At 44.7% G+C, this 11,847-nt stretch overlaps 1 non-coding gene across 1 annotated transcript; it reads right to left on the bottom strand.

Annotated features, from left to right (window-relative positions):
* Positions 1 to 1,084: 1,084 nt before the first annotated feature.
* On the bottom strand, positions 1,085 to 1,166 carry trnas-gcu (transfer RNA serine (anticodon GCU)). The gene has a single exon. It is a non-coding gene; the product is annotated as a tRNA-Ser (tRNA).
* Positions 1,167 to 11,847: the final 10,681 nt, after the last annotated feature.

Raw genomic sequence — 11,847 nt, 5'->3', positions numbered from 1 at the left:
CACGACCTTCTCTCCTTCGTAGTCCTACATACGGATTAAAAATATTACTATTTCGACTGGGACAACACATCTATACTGGAACAGGCTAAGCAAAGACACGCCCGAGAATTCCTAGAGGCCTGGCACTCCAACCACAATGCCATAAACAAACACTTAGATCCAGATGCCATCTATCAACTCCTCAGAAAACGTACAGGAAATGACATCACCACAAACCCCAGGAACCTGTTCGAGGAGAAAGATATGAATAGAAAGCAGGAGACAACAGCTTCGCTTCACTTGGAGGTCGCCACTGATGATGACGTTACCTAGCCAAGTGAAGAAACGTCTGGATATCAAAGCTACAGCTCAGCGAGCAAACCTACACCATACATTTTAAATCATTTTTCATGTTTATGTTGCATGAATTTGCGGTTATTGATCCACAGTTTAGTTTCACCCCCTATAGGTAACATGCTGATTTCTCCAGTTGTTCATAGTTCAATGTGATGCATCCAGTGTGTGCATAACGAGAGGGAGCTTGCTTCCCACATCTTGTGTTTATCTGTGCCTTATGTCCAGCATTCATCAATGGCGAGAGCAAGGGGCGAGGGCGAGACCAATGTGTAAGTCACTCCGTGCCCATGCATGGCACCCACAGCGGCAATTCTCCACTGTGCATTTACACCCAGTTCTTAGTGCCCGTACACCCACGCCCTGCCCCTATTGAAGTATCTCCATTATTTTGTGTTGTCTCGCTGTGCTCTTCTCACCAGGATGAATTACTTCTACTCAACCTCCTCCAGATTTCATCTGACAAAACATTCATTAAGAATCCCTTTGCATAAACATGCACTTCGCAGCTCTCGTTATTTGCTTTTCCTGGATGTCTTTCATACGAAAAAACGTTCACAGCAACTTGACATGAAAAATACAATCACGCTCTTTTTCATTATCCCAAAGCAACCGACGTTTCAATTCAGTTTAGTCAACAGGGTCAAACTATGCTTTGAGATTGTGTAAGAGCATTGATACATCTAAACTGACCATTGGAGCCCCGATTTCAATACAACAACTACGGTTATTGGAGAACAGTCGATGACAGCGACGAGAGTGGGATTCGAACCCACGCATGCAGAGCACAATGGATTAGCAGTCCACCGCCTTAACCTCTCGGCCATCTCGTCACCGACACGGGGGCACCGATGAACTTATAAATAATTGAATTGCGTAAATTATGCAGAGCAGCAGATATTTCTCCCTGGTGTTGGTGAAATGATAAATAACACAGTACAGTTCCAAGACTATGGTCTGATCTCTGGGTTCTGAGGCAATTGCACTCCCATTGTCACACTCTGCACACAGTGATCTGAACAAAAATGAGGAAAGGAATATGTAATAAGGTCTGTTGAATTCTGTGAAGAATTGAAGTCAACGGAATGAAGAACCCGAGACAGCAGGAGGTTTTCTTTCAATAAAGCGTTGGATAGAGCTCTTAGGGATAGTGGAATCAAGGGTTATGGGACTAAGGCAAACAGGATACAGATTGAGGATGTTCAGCCATGATCATAATGAATGGTGGTGCTGGCTCGAAGGGCAGAATGGCCTACTCCTGCACCTGCTGTCTATTGTCTATTACATTGCCTGTGAGGAATTGTTTTCCAGACTGGAGGAGAGTGCATAGTGCTCAATGTCATTATTCGGAACACCTAACTTCCGCTCAGATGTTTTTGACACGCACTTGTCTACAGAACAGACAATTTCAAAATCCAAAATAAGGCTAAACTGACAATTGAACTCAACAATGCAAAAACCTTGATCTGTATCATTTTCCTGGGCCGTGCGACACCAAGTCACTGTATGATCACAGCAACACAGTGAGCAAGTGTCAGAAGGAAAATGAGTGCAGTGTCAGAGCGCATGCTGGGAGCAGCAGGTGACACACACGGAAGTGCATTTAACTCAACAGGAACACTTGCCAAACAGCGGACTGCGGTGGAAGAATTCAGGGGGGGTTTACACTTTGAAATTTAATGCCAGAGACAAAATGGAGATCTGCCATTGAGTCTATTCAAATGAGGATTTTAAGATTTCTACAGATGCAAAACAAAATAAAAAGCTCATGGTTTATTGAAGGCAAAATATGATATTGTACATTCCATCAATCTACCCATCTTTACAATGAGTACCTCACCACTTTCCTCACTCGGGGACAGAACCACTGGTGAAGATGATCATATAATCCCAATTACTAGCCATGGAATCAGAGAAACTCGGTTTCCCAAACGTTAAAGTAAAACCAGGAATGTAGTGATAAGCATTAATGTGTTGCTCCTGTGCTGAAGGTGACCGGTGCACGGTATCTCTATTCCAGTATAGTGGGCCGTGCTGTTCCGAAGTTTTAAGTTTGAGTCTCACATGGAGCAGCTTCAATTTGTCGTCGTGTTGTGGGGTACGGATTGAAGGTGATATTGAGCAAAGCCAAGTTTATGGAAAATACCGTGTTTGTGGATTGAGAAACAACCTTTTCTGGATAATGACTCCTTGATCAACAAACATACTGCAAGTATCTAAAACGTGAAGAGACGTATGTGGAGAGAGAGCCGAAGGTGATTTTTCAGCAGATGGATAACGTTTCCCATGTGCACTGCTTTAAATTCCGGGAAAAAAGATGTTGAACTGGTTTCATGTGACAGAGTTTGTTGCAAACTCACATACGTTATTGCAATGATTAAAAAAAAGAAATCACATAGGACCGTTTGAATATTGTATCGAATTGAATTTTGGTCTGAGCATATTTTATCGTAAATGGCGTGCTGCAGAGAAGTACAGGGGGTTAACAACACAAAATGACAGAGTCTTCTTGGTGGATTTCTTGGGTGGAGTTAAGAATGTATGAAATATCCATAACATCATGTGAATGTGGTCAAATCTTTAAAGTAGGTGTTGCCTCTCCAAGTGACGATTCAATTCCTACTCATTAGGATATCACTTCTGTCTGCAGTTATTTTAGGGCATGAGCTCCATTTACAGAGTTTCACCTTGAATAATACGTCACACATTACCAATCCATGAATTTGTTATACTCAGTCTTATTCAGTTGTACATGTTCATGAAATGTCTTTGTGTCTGAAGTCAACAAATTCGAAATTGTTACGCAACCACACTGACTTTCACTCAATTGTAAATTCTCTCCTTGTACGTTTGTTCGTGTATCTTTTAAAACACTCTGAAGTCAGCTTCTACGTTTTATTTCTGTAAAGTCGTTCACGATTGAAAAAAAAACTCTATTGAGTGGAAGAAACTCTCATCCAAACTTTTCTTAATCATTCAGTAATTGTTTTGAAGCTCTAACGAAAGTTCTTGATTCACTCGAAAGAGGGACTTTCCCTGATTTACTCATTCAAACCTTGGGTTATGTGAAAATCTCATTTGTTTAAATCAAATTTGCGTGTTTTTGCTCCGGCATTTCCGAATCTCGTGAATAAACTCCTTTATTCTTTCTATCATCACGATGAAACCGGTTGTATCTTTTCTGATAATTTTATGTCTCAGTAAACAACGTCACTTGGCTTTCTAATATCTTGCTATACAGGAAACAGCGTCTGTGCCCTTTCTAACTTCTTTACATGTTTTTGGTGGAGAATGAGGACAAGGATTACACACAATGTTCCCACTGAGTGTGACCAAAATAGTTTACAGTTACACTATGAACTCTTTGCTTTTTAAAAATGACATCTCCATTTATAAACTCCAATAAGGTTAATTACTATCCATCCAGTTCATGAACATCGTCTTTGGAGACGAACATTATCGATCACTTCCTTTATTCTTCCACGTGATGTCTGAAAGGTTTGTAAGGCCAACATCTCTATATCCCAGTGTCCTGAGTCAGTCTTAGCTATTTCTAAAGGTGACTGAAGTTCAAATACTTCATAGTGTGTCTCCCGTCATTCCAGTGCAGACTGGTTCTGGACAGCAAATGCCATCACCAAAGACCACCGTTGATCTGAAATCAACAGTTTTCACATAGTAATTCTCGTAGATATTGTGTATCGTATGTCCGTGTACTTGTTCAATTTGTTCATCATTTCATGGGTCCCTGTATTGAATTCTACGGAATGATTAATTTGTGAATGGAGACATTCCCTTCACCACTCGTTCGAAACTCCATGGAACATTGAAAGATTTTACTCATATGCTTCCAGATGACAGTCCTGCCATTACTGAGATGAATCAGTGAACATTCCCCACGTACCCTCGAAGGCAAGGATTTCCTTTTCTATTTTCGGATATCATTACAGCACCGAATCCCATGGGTTCGTTCATTAAAACCAAAACAGTTGCAGCAAGACTTTAAAACTAAGATTTTGCAATCTGCTTGCATTGGTTGTCCCAAAGATTACATTCCCCATTCTGGTATGTTTGTGCATGAAAGCACTGTCTGAGTCTTGAGCAGTTATATTTCAGTTTTGTCAAAACATTATCATTCGCCGTTCTCTCTTTCCCTTTCAGTTTCCCGTTTTATATCCTGTATTTTATCAGTTTATCTTAAGTTTTCAATCATTTCAATCAATCTCGCTCCTGATTACCAATCCGAGAGAATGCCACAATTTTGTCAATTTATATGAGGTGTAGCTTTAGGGCGCGGTGACAAAGTGGAAAGCCATTGGTCACGTGAACCAAGTAGCAGAAGCGAGCTGGTGGAATCTTGCCATTCCATCGTAGTCATATTCAAAACATTTAACATAATCTTTAGCCAAATCATATTGGCAGAAAATAAGAATACAAATCTAAAAAATTGCTGATGTTGAAAATCAAACAAAACAGTCGTTGCTGGAATATTTCAGGACGTCTGGCAGCATCTGTGGAGAGACGGACCCAATGGATGTGAAACGTTAACTGATTCATCTGCACAGATGCTGCCAGCACACCTGTGACTTTACAGCAATTTCTGTTTTTGTTTCAGATTGGCAGATTTTGTCGCAGTTCATGAGAACTGTGCTCATTAGAATCAAACAGACAGCATGGATCTGGTGGTGTGAAATGAGACAGTAATAATGAATGAGTGGAGAGTGTTGTACTGGAAAAGTACAGCAGTTCAGGCAACATCCGAGGAGCAGGAGAATGGACGATTTAGGCATAAGCCATTCATCAGGAATTAGGCTTGTGAGTCGGGCAGAGGAACAAAGCTGAAGCCAGGCACAAACTCGCAGGCACCTCCTCCTACAGACCACGATCACAAACTCTCCTCCCCTCACCAAACTATCATCTCCCAGACCATCCACAATCTCATCACCTCTGGGCATCTTCCATCCACAACCTCAAACCTCATTGTCCGTGAACTGCGCACTCCCCGATTCTACCTCCTTCCTAAGATTGACAAACCTGACTGCCCCAGTCGACCTATTGTCTCATCCTGAGCCTGTCCCATCCGAATATTCTCTTCCTACATGGACACAATCCTATCTCCCCAGTTCAGGAAATGCCCACTTACAGTCGTGACACCCCTATGCACTTCACCTCCTCCAAGAATTTCGTTTCCCTGGCCCTCAACACGCCATATTCACCATGGGCATCCAGTCCCTGTACAAATCCATCTGCAATGACAGAAGTCTGCCAGCCTTCCATTTTTTAATCTCACACCATCCCAACCAGTACCCTTCCACCGACATCCTCACCCACCTGACTGAACTGGTCCTCACAATCAACAACTTCTCTTTCCAATTCTCCCACTTCCTCCAACGACGGTGATAGCCATGGGCACCCGCATAGGACCTAGCTATGCCTGCCTGTTTGTCAGATGCGCGGAACTGTCCATCTTTCGCAGTTACACAGGCACCATCCTACACCTGTTCCTCAGCTACATTGATGAATGTATTAGCGCCACTTGGTGCTCCAACGAAGAGGTTCAATAGCTCAGCAACTTTACGAAAACCTTCCACACGGACTTCAAATTTATCCGGATCATCTTGGCAACTTCCTTCGCCTTCCTCGACATCTCCATCACCGTCTCTGGCGACTGACTAATTAAAGACATATACTACAAGCCCACCGACTCCCAAAGGTGTGTAGACGACATCTCCTCCAACCCTATCCCGTGTAAAAACGACATTCCTTATTCCCAATTCCACCGCTTCCAACACATCTGATCCCAGGATGACCAATTACACCTCAGAGAGTCCCAGTTGGTCTCCTTCATCCACGGTCACAAATTGCCTGTCCAGGTTGGTTGACAATGCCCTCCAGTGCATCGCCTCCACTTCACGCACCACCACCCTTGAACCCCACGCCTCTCAACACAACAAGAACAGAGCTTCCTGGTGCTCACCTCCCACCCCCACCAACCTCCGCATAAAACGCATCATATTCTGCCACTGGGTGCCACCTCCAAACAGACACCACCACCAGAGATATATTTCGCTACCCAGCTCTGCCAGCACTCCAGAAAGAACATTCCCTCCATGTCCCCCTCTTCAGGTCGACACTTCCCCCCACCAGCCCATAACCGTCTCCTGGCACCTTTGACTGCCACCAAATGAAGGCTGAAACTAGCACCCACACAACTCTCCTCATCTACAACCAAGGCCCGAAGGGATCATTCCGTTGTAAATTCACATGTACAGCTATCAATGTCATCCACTGCATCCGTTGCGCCCAGTATGGTCTTCTCTACATCAGGGAGACAGGATACCTTCTTGCAGATCATTTCAGAGAATATCTCTGGGACACCCGCACTCAACAACTTCACCGTCCCGTGGCTGAGCACTTCAACTCCCCCTCCTACCCCATCAAAGGCTTGCAGGTACTGGACCTCCTCCACTGATAAACCGTTCCCACCCAACGCCTGGAAGAGGAATGCCAAACATTCTGCCTTGGGACCCTTACACCACACGGGATAAATGTGAATTCGAACAGTTTCCTCATTTCCCCCAAGCATAAGCCTTCAGCTCGCCACCGCCCTCTCGACCCATTGCATCACTGCCACTTCTGACCTATTATCTTCTCCCTCCTATTCATCCATCTATTGCTTTCCAGCTATTTCCCCTCAACCACACACCACTTCCATTTATCGCTCAGCCCTGACTCATAAGCCTTATTCCTGATGAAGGGCTTAAGCCTGAAACCTGAATTCTCCGGATCCTCGGATGTTACCTGATCTGCTGTGCTTTTTCAGCATCACACTACCAACTCTGATCTCCAGCATCTGAAGTCCTAACATTATCATTGGAATTATCAATAACCTTGGAATGAAGATATCCGTCGATTGCAGTGATCAAATTGTGACTGAGTTTTCCATTTATTTTGGGTGAGGGCAGGCTGGGCCTGAGATGAGCACTTAACACCTAAACAACTGGAAAGTATCAGATAGCGAAGTTAGGGCGGGCTGAAGTGAAGTGGAATACTGCCAGAAGATGGGTCCGTACAACTGCATCACATCATCCAGATTGTAAAAGACTCGCACAAGTAGAAAATCAACTTCAGTGCAGGCACAATGACAGGTAAAGTGGAAAGGAGACAAGAGAACACACTGAGGTGCAGTGGAACTATTTCTCTCAAATGATTCGATATACAAGCTACTTTACATATGGTCTGCCCTCACATTGGAAAAAGGAATTTCTTGCAGTGTAACGGCGACACTTGCCTGTGACATCACAATGCTGAGAGACACTGACATAGTTTCTTCTGTAGCAGCGTGGCCTAGTGAAAGCATGATCGTCCCATCAACCAGAATTCAATACTTCAAAGCTCTCCTCTGCGCTGTACAACTTATTTGCTGCCCCTGTAGTTAGATCTCAATCGCTTCACTGTGTATCTTCTTCAGCTATCTGCTTCAAGGAAACACTTGAAACGTGAACAAATCCACTTTCCACTTTCACCAATCTTTTGCAACTCCCGAGTTGGCACAGTTACGAGTGACCGATTGGCCTTCTCGAGCGCTCTCACTCTGGTATGATTTGAATGATAAAGTGGACTGTGTCTGATCTGCAGAATGTCCCCACGCGGGACGGTGCTGTTTGTCCCATCCCCGGGGACTGAGCTGTCTCTATTGTCAGAGTATTCAGCCATTTCCCTCCACTTGTAGGCATTATGAGGTGATGTAAATGCGGATATGCTCTGAAGCTTCCTCTCACGGGCACAGCCAGGTGCAAGAGCGCTGCTGGAACTTCGCAACTTTGATTGCGAACTTCCTCCAAATATCATTTATTTGAGAGAGAGAGAAAGGTGCTAAGCTGGTGGGAAAGAGAGAAATGGGCCGTGGACTCTCTTCCCTCAGTAAATTGCAAATAAGTGCATTTTTGTGCTGCCCATTTGATGTTCAGAATCTATCTTCGCGGAACAATCCTGCAGAAAGGCTTTTGTTTCAGAGGCGTCGTTTTCATTGCTGCAATCAGGCATCAGTTAACATCTGAGTCCCAACTGTCCCAGATGAAGCGACTCCGAATGAAACCCTCACTCACTGAGAACCATCCCCACAGCCAGGAGCTGCGGGTCTGCAGGCAGTCCAAAGCGGAATGAAGGATTAAAAACGAGCCATTATTTCTCCCTCAGCCACTCTGTCACAGAGACAAGGAGAGGGACGGCTGAGACGTATGACGTCATTCACGTGCCGACAGAAGCCGTTCAGACAATCGAGTCCACGGTCAATCTCTGTCACTTGCTTCTCTCTGAGGGTATTCATCATCAGTGGTGCTTGTTGTAATAATAGGAAACTGTGTCTGTGTTGAAATGCTGTGTCCAACATACTGATCCACATGTCGTTCATGACTGTTCATTTCACCGGAGGACCCTGCTGTGTGACACAGCGTGGGGAATAACTGCAAGGCGTCAGGGGTATGGCCCACACACCAACTGATTTCTCTCACCTTCGCCAGTGTATTCCCAGCTCAGTCAAGTGACTTTGCGAATCACTTCATAACAGACCTACAGAGAACAGCAAAAAAATCTTCCATAACTTCAAACGTGTGTTTCCTCAAATGCATAAATGTGGCGGTTGTATCTATTTCAGATACCATTGAGTGACAGGATGCAGATGGCTCATCAATATGTAATGTGAAGAACGGAGCACTGTTATAGCGAAACTCTGGCAGTTGCAGTACACACACTGAAAGCTGGAATTGTCATCGAGCAGAGGATGCTTTTCATTCATTAATTTCTGGATTCTGCGCCCACCACAATCCCTTTGGGCCGCTCTGTTATCGCTGACCACAGCGGTTTCCCGTAGTCTTCAGGTTTTTGTAGCATGTACCTTCGAGGATGACGTTAAAATATCTTCACTGTTATTGTGTGATACACTGTGGCACATATGTGTCCCGGCTGTGTCAATATAACCACCGTGTAACTTCCCCAATTCTGCTGTTTTATTTGCAATTTCAATCAGAATCACAAAATGTGTCACACTTTAGACTGAGGCCATACAGCCCACCTGCGCTCTGCTGGCTCCACGCAATGAGGAAATGACTGTGTTTTGATTGATTGATTGTCACATGGACCTAAGTACAGTGGAAAGCGTTGTTTGCGATGGTAAAGTCGGATCATAGTCATCAAGGACATGCAGATCACAGCGTGAGGAAAGCAAAATTTGGCCAGACTTAGGAATTCAGGTTACTCCGTATCGGACGTGCGCTCAGCAAAATCCACATTGGCAAGTTCAGCATTATTTCAAGTTATACAATTCATTTCTCAGAGCAGCAATGGGCGAGAAGAAGCGGTTCTTGAACTTGCTTGTGTATGTTTTCAAGCTTTGGAATCTTTATCTGAAACCGATCTCATCGAAATCATATCTTCACAGTAAAAAATGAAGTAGTGTGCAAAATTCCAAGGCTCATCCGCAATGTGAACGCGAGAGCTCTCGCACATATGTCACCTGTCTGAAGCAATGTCACACCCGAGACAAACGAGCCAGAACGGCGCCAGACGTGGTAACCAGAAATCAGGTGAGTTTTTGGTTAACGAAGGCTATTTCTGCTGTTTCGGAGTGAAAGAAGCACAGAGATTTAATAACAGCTCCTTTCCATTCTGACTCGCTTCTCCCAGGAGGCTGTGCTAGCTGCTTTCCCGGAACAGGGCGATCTTCATTGAGAACTGGACGAACTCATCCTCCATTGTCACGCAGTATTAGTGTCGAGCAGCTTGAACGCGATCTCTAGCTCCCTATCAAACATGGGTGTGTGGAGCGGGGTAGGGGGCTGGCGGGAGTGGGAAGTATGGGAATTCTGGAAAGGTGTAGAAAAGGGAGATCGTGCATGCACAAGAAATCATCTTCTTTTTGGAACCATTGTCCAAATAATGCCACTGGAGAGAGCTAGAAAATGCAGAACTGCGAGGAAAGAGTGAATCTCTCCCCATTATTCGGGAACAGTGTCTGTGCTTCTCGAAGTCACAGGGAGGCTTCTGCTGTCTGAATCAGCATGGGATGTTACTGCAGCGAGTCCCGTCGCTCACGCACCTGCTGTGTATACATTTTTCCACGTTGCCTCCACTTCACATCAAAGATTTCACAGCTCACATCATCCGAGAGTGACAGGGAAGAGAAGGAAGCGATTCAGACCATCATCTTAACACAATCTGGGGATAAGTTGGATGTGGGAGAGCGGACAGTCTCGACTGGTTCCAGCACTTACAATCTTGGTCCGTGTGGTAACAAAAGCAGGAACCAGGAACTGTTTACCTTTCTTCTTAAAACAGGTAATTAAATTTTGAAGAGCATAGATATCTCTTCCTGGTGTACATGAAATGATCAAGACCAGAATACGGTTCCCTGAGTATGGTCTGACTTCTGGGTTATGGGCCCAGGGCACTCCCACTGTGATATTCTGTTCACAAGATCTGACCACATGGAAAGAAATGACGCAGTGACAAGATCTATTGAATCGGATTCTGTGAAAAACAGAAGCCGATGGAATGAACAGCACTATGAGAAAGAGAATGTAGCATTATATGTGAGGAAGTTGTTTTCCAGACTCGAGAAGAGTGCACAGTGCTGTTTCCAGGGGTCAATATCTGGATAAGTAGACAGAATTAGCATCGGCTGTTATTGGACTGCATCTTTTGTACAATGTTGCATAAGCACGGGCCTTTTATATAGAGGGGACAACTTCAAAATCCTCAATGATGCAAGACACAGAAATGAGGTGAGCAACAAAGCAACCGCAGAAACTCGTGTTACATCATGGGGTAAACGCCCCGGCTCAACCTTTGCTCAAATTCGCTCTCTGTCAAATTCCTGAGCCTGAGCTTCGAACAGTGAATGGTCTATGTTAATAAACACTGCTCGAATCTCACAACTTCAGCATTTATTACGCCCCTACATGTATGTCTGACAACAGTAATTGATCCCTCACTGTGTTACTTCAGCACACGTAGAGAAGAAATAAACATAAGAACAACAGTCACGAATGTGACGGAGATTTGACCTGATGCAAACCTCTTCCCACCCTACCACTTCCACACCTCTTCCCAACCTACCTCTTGCAAAAATGCCATCCCGTATTCCCAATTCCTCCGCCTTCGCTGGATCTACTCCCAGGAGGACCAGTTCCACCACAAAACACAGCAGATGGCCTCCTTCTTTCGAGACGGCAATTTCCCTTCCAACGTGGTTAAAGATGCCATCCAACGCATCTCGTCTACATCCCGCACCTCCACCCTCAGAGCACACCCCTCCAACCGTAACAAGGACAGAACGCCCCTGGTACTCACCTTCCACCCTACCAACTTTCTCATAAACCAAATCATCCACCGACATTTCCACTACGTCTAAACAGACCCCATCACCAGGGATATATTTCCCTCCCCAACCCTTTCTGCCTTCCGCAAAGACCATTCCCTTCGTGACTACTTGGTCATGTCCACGCCCCCTACAAC

Source organism: Chiloscyllium punctatum, chromosome 18 (genome assembly GCF_047496795.1).
Source record: "Chiloscyllium punctatum isolate Juve2018m chromosome 18, sChiPun1.3, whole genome shotgun sequence".
Classification (NCBI taxonomy): Eukaryota; Metazoa; Chordata; class Chondrichthyes; order Orectolobiformes; family Hemiscylliidae; genus Chiloscyllium; species Chiloscyllium punctatum.
This window is presented reverse-complemented; position numbering and strand designations above follow the sequence as displayed.